Consider the following 6,000-nt stretch of genomic DNA (forward strand, 5'->3'; position numbering starts at 1 on the left):
CAAATTTAGGAAATTTCCGATTCGATTGGTATCTTCTTCTTCTTGAATGGCGTAAACGTTCCCTGTGGAACTTTTGCCGTCTCAACGTATGCATTAATTAGCGCCATTTATTAATACTTAGTTGAGATTTCTTAAGCCAAATAACACGCCTTGAATGTATTCCGAGGGGCAAGCTCTTGAATACGCGTGACCCCAGTGCAAGTCGAAGGAAATATGTTTGACGAAAAATCCTCCGGCCAGAACGGGAATCGAACCCGAACACCCGGCATGACAACGTGAGACGCTAACCACTCGGCCACGGGTGCATTCGATTGTTATGCAAATCGTTAAAATCCGTTTGCAGCAAAAATAGTTATTAACCCTTAATGTAAGACGTAGTTCTACGTCAAAAATGGTGTCAATTGGACTGTCCCCTGAATAGCCGCAAGCGGTTCGTTGAACCCTTGTAGCCAAAACCTTGTAAACTGGTGGGAGTTCTACAAGTTTTTACGTAGAACTACGTCTTTCAGGAAGGGTGCCAAATCAGAAAACAGGTAACGTTTTTATGGAATAAATTTAACGTTAATAACTATTTTCACTGTGAACGAATTCTCGTGATTTGAATACCAATCGAATTGGAAATTCTCTAAGATTTGTTTGATATGCTATACATTACAATTCGCTAATCTCTAAGCGGTTTAAATTATAGAAACTGGAAGAACTTCCTTTTTCCCCATACATTTGTTCTGTCGTTTTGTGTGCTAACCCTACCCGTAATGCGAATACTTATAACTCGAACATTGCTTAACAAATCGGAAAGATGTTGGCATCAATTGATAGGAAATATTTCTACGCGTCTATCACAATTAATAAAATGTTATTTTTCATTAGATGAACAATCGAATAACTGTAAAATGTCAACCGTTATCTAAACGCCCTAACTGCCAAGTTTTGATTGGCCCGATTTACGGTTTCCCCGACACAGGCTTCTAAATCGATGTACCTGTGGAAATCCGCTTGGTAAATATACATGCAAGTCGGGGGTATTTTTTGTTCCCACCGAGCTGTGTTTCCCTAACACGGACTTCAAAATCAATGTGCCTGGAGGAATCCGCTTTGTCAAAACATGCTAGTCGGAGTATTTTTAGCCACTGAGCTGTGTTTCTTTAACACGGGCTTTAAAATTAAGGTGTGTAGGGGAAATCCGCTTTGCAAATACGTGCAATTCGGGGGTATTTTTAGGTGTCGAGTATTTTGATTTTCGACGAAATGGTGACATTTTTTGTAAAAAAATTGCGTTTTTGCTTAAAAAATCAAGACAGAATAATTCACCAAAATTTTGTTTTTTAAAATTGAAAAAAAAATCCTACGTACGAGTATACAGCAAATCCATATACAGGTACAGGAAATATATATACAGGTACAGGAAATATAGTGAAGAATCTAGGAAAAACCATTTCATCAAAATCGGATGGACCGTTCCGGAGCACTAACACCATTTTACAAAACTGTTTTTGTTTCGAGAAAAACGCGTTTTTAATTTTTGATCCGCGCACCTTTTTTCAAGTTTCCATAGTATAATACCCCCTTAATATCGAAGAGAAATTCCACGCTAAATTAGCCGGCTGCTATCCCGAAAAATGGTGGAAGCCCAATCACAATTTTCGCTTTTAGATGACCAACTTAAATTACGATTGATTTTTATGGCGTATCTATAATCATTGCCCTTTTTTTTTTCAAAAAATCGTAATTCGAAATCCAGATGTCAGATTAGAATATAATGTGCAGAAAAGTTGTTCATCATCAATGGACTATTTAGAAAAAAAAATTAATGCGTCGTCGAAAAATCTTTGGGTTGTTTTTTTTTCACTGGAACTTAATACGTAAAACCAGCTATAGCTTAGAGCATATTATACAACTTTTTCAAGTTGACGGTGCCCCGTCGGATTAACAATAATGATAAAAAAAAATTCTGTTTCACAAACTATTTTCAATCTATGTTTCGCAGTGGATTTCTAAATTTTTTCGCAACGAATTGATGGATCCATACAAAATTCGTCTCGGTAGCTCGCACAGTAATTACCTGTATCGCAGCTCTCGTTCGGGAGCGTAGATATTCAGCTGATGTAACAGCTCATGACTGACAACTTCGGAGCGCAATTTAATAGTTTTTAGCGTAATTTAATAGTTATATCATCAGTGCATTAAGCATTTCAAAATATTAGAAAAAAGTGTCCGAAATATGATTCAGAACGGTATCCTTCTTTAATTTCGACTTGACGTTTGCTCGGTATTTTTCGATTGGGCGGAATTAGGAGCCATTGGGAGGATCCTTTTGAATGTAGTCGACCTCATTGTCACCGTACCACTGAAGAACTTCTCGACTATAGTGGCACCGGACCTTTGTGAGCTTTGTAAATAAATAAAATAAATAAATAAATATAGAATTTCCTGGCAAATGAATGAGCGAAAACGTACTTTTTGCTGGGGACATCTTCTCTGACGGTGGTCGTATAGAATTTCAGACCGTGGAGCTGTTCAAAATCCACCCTAACGTACGTTTCGTTATTCACCAGCATAAGTCTCGCCAGTCATATAAGTCTCGAGTGCGTCTTTTGGTTGTCTGGTTTTGGCGTCCTGTTTGGCTACTCGGAGGGACGGAAATTATGGAAACCTTCTTGTATACGTATTTTTCGAAAGGGTACTTTTTGTTTTGTAGATGTAGTAGCCCAAGAGTCCCGAATTGTTCTCAAAACCTTAAATCACAGCAGTCGATCGAAAGTCCCAGTACGACGCAGCCTCTGAACGATTTGAATAACAGTTTGAGGAAACGCCCAGAATCATCCACTTAAAAAAATAGTCTCTTCGATCTGTCGAGAAATGTTCCAATTATATTCTTAAAAAAAACCAATGAATATATAGCTCATTATGTTGCCTTTTATTAATTTTTCTATTCAGTGCAGATGTAATGTAAGAAAACTAAATGCTTGCACTGAGAGCACAAACCATTCCGAATGCAGCAAGCAATAAAATCTTAACATTAACTCCTTCACATCCTGCTGGGAATGCGCTGTGCTTTGGCGCCATTTTTAACCCGGAAACAATACACGAATTACTGAAGATTGAATGATCAATTGGGAAAGGTTACCAATAACCCTAAAAACATTCCTTTAACTCACCCAAGCTCTCTCCCGATGAAAACATTTTAAAAATCAATTCGCTTTCCATTACAGACTCGATTATGTATATATGATTCAGTTTTATACAATTTTGAACAGTTAAAAAAAATATTTCGAATATGGCTTGTTTTAAGAAAAAGTATAACATTTCAACATTAAGTTGAAAGTACAGTGGAGTTAAAATGGTAATCGTTCTACATAGCATACTTTTTGAAGTAGAGCCAATTTCAGGCAAACAGAGCCCAGAATAAAAAAGAAAAGCAATAACTCTGTCTTTGTTGGAATTCTAACATATGCGTAAAAGGAGTTTTTTTTATTAAATATGATGTTCTTCTCCTTCTGAAATATTCCGAACATATGTTTTTGTTTTTATATGAGAAAGGTATTTTCTGACATTAAAAGGATGAAAATAAATTATTTTATATTAGAAAATAAATATAATTTGGCACAGTGAAAAAAAATTGGGAACTGTATATAAGCGATTCCGTACTATATTTCGGATACTACTTTAGAATGTATGGAACTTTTTGAATAACTATTTAGAGAAAGCCCTAAAAAAAGTCGATATAATGAGGGCAGCGAAAATTCATGGTTCATTCTTGTTATCGCTGACCATAAATGGTATACCGTTTAAAATCTGCACAAACTCAAATTGCTATAGACGACCTTCATGCCAACTCGACTGGCCGTTGATAGCACCATCTCAAAAAGTAGTGAAACGTTGTGGGTGTAAAGACAATTTAAGCAACTGTAACGGTGTAAAGTCATTTAAGCAACTTTGCATAATTGAAATATTCGAAAAATAATCAGACTACTTTTTGGAAAAAACCCTTTTTTTTCTTAATTTTTAACAAAAAATTATAACTTAAAAACTATGACACCTAAAAAACTCTTGTCAAAGAATAAAATGTAGGAAATTATTAAAATTTTCACAAAAAAATACCAAAAATTTCGCTGACAAAAAAGTTATTATAAAAATTAAAATTATTTTTTCTCAAAAACGAATTTTTTAAATTGACAAAAATATATATATGAATAGACCTTACAATTTTCAACAAGTCGTCCATACATCGGAAGATGGGCACTTTTACAGGGAAAAAGTTTTTCGAACAATAACTTTTTCATGTTTTCTTTAAAAAAATACAACTAACTCTAATTTTGTTAAAAGTCAAGATGTCGAAAACTTTTGTCGAAGACATCATCTTTCTATCTTTTATAGATTTTGGATTATAAATCATTTTTGTATGAAGACTCCTGAAAAAAATAATGTTTTGCTCGTAACATGTTTGTGTGTAAATTTTCACGTTTGACATGTTCTTGACATGTTTCTAAATAGAGAAAAGTTAGCAGAGCATGTAAATTGTGATAATTTATACATAAAAGTGTAACGAATTAAACATTAATACAATTTTTTCAATGAAAAAATCGTTTGAAGTATGAAAAACTTGTTGGAAATTTTAAGGGCTTTTTTTATCTATTTTTTCAGAATTTTAAAAGCATATGTTTTCGAGAAAAATGAATTTTAATTTCCAAAATATTTTTTTTTGAAATTAATTTTTTTTAATTTTTTGATAATTTTTAATGAAAACCTAAGTAATTTCCTACATTTTATTCTTTGACCAACGTTTTGTAGATGTTATAGTTTTTAAGTTAGAATTTTCCAAAATAAAAGTTGAAAAAACTCAAAATTAAAAAAAACCTACAAATAAATCTGTCAGACCTACAAAATTTTAGTCAAAGAATGAAATGTAGGAAATTATTTTGGTTTTCATAAAAAATTATCAAAGAATTTTTTGGAAAAAAATCATTGAAAAAAAAATTATTTTGAAAATTAAAATTAATTTTTCTCGAAAACATATGCTTCAAAAATTCTGAAAAAATAGAGATAAATAGCCCTTAAAATTTCCAACAAGTTTTCCATACATCGGACGATGGGCATATTTACATAGAAAATTTTCTTGAAACAACAACTTTTTCATTTTTCTTTTTAAAAAAAATAGTATTAATGTTTAATTCGTAACATTTTTATGTTTAAATTATCGCAATTTACATGCTCTGCTAACTTTTCTCTATTAAGAAACATGTCAAACGTGACAATTTACACACAAAAATGTTACGAGCAAAACATTATTTTTTTTCAGGAGTCTTCATACAAAAATGACTTATAATCCAAAAACTATAAAAGATAGAAAGATGATGTCTTCGACAAAAGTTTATATTATAACAATGTATAAAGCTTTGTCGAATACACTATATCGCTATCTTGACTTTAAACAAAATTAGAGTTAGTTGAATTTTTTTCAAACAAAACATGAAAAAGTTGTTGTTCGAAAAACTGTTTCCCTGTAATAGTGCCCATCTTCCGATGTATGGACGACTTGTTTGAAATTTTTATATATTTTTAGGAATTTAAAAAAATACGTTTTTGAGAAAAATAAATTTTAATTTTTTGAAATAACTTTTTTGTCAGCGAATTTTTTTCTGAAATTTTTTGACGTAGGACTACGTCTAACTGGAAGATATAGGGGGTGAAATGAAAATCTAGGCACTGAACAAGTAGGAAAAAATGCAAGATTTGGAACGCTTATAACTCGAGCATTTCTCAATAGATCGCAAATGTTTTTCCATCAATTGATAGGAAATATATCTACGCATCTATCATAACGAATAACATTTCATTTATCTTGAGATAAATAATTGAATAATTGTGAAATATCAAGCATTGTCCAAATGCACTATGTGCCCATTTTTGATTGGTCCATTTTGTGCTCCTCAAATCGTACCGACCAAAACGGGCAACCACTGCAGCAGCGAAATACAATGAAGCGCGATTGGAAAGGAA

The sequence above is a fragment of the Toxorhynchites rutilus genome, chromosome 3, assembly GCF_029784135.1.
Source record: "Toxorhynchites rutilus septentrionalis strain SRP chromosome 3, ASM2978413v1, whole genome shotgun sequence".
Classification (NCBI taxonomy): domain Eukaryota; kingdom Metazoa; phylum Arthropoda; class Insecta; order Diptera; family Culicidae; genus Toxorhynchites; species Toxorhynchites rutilus.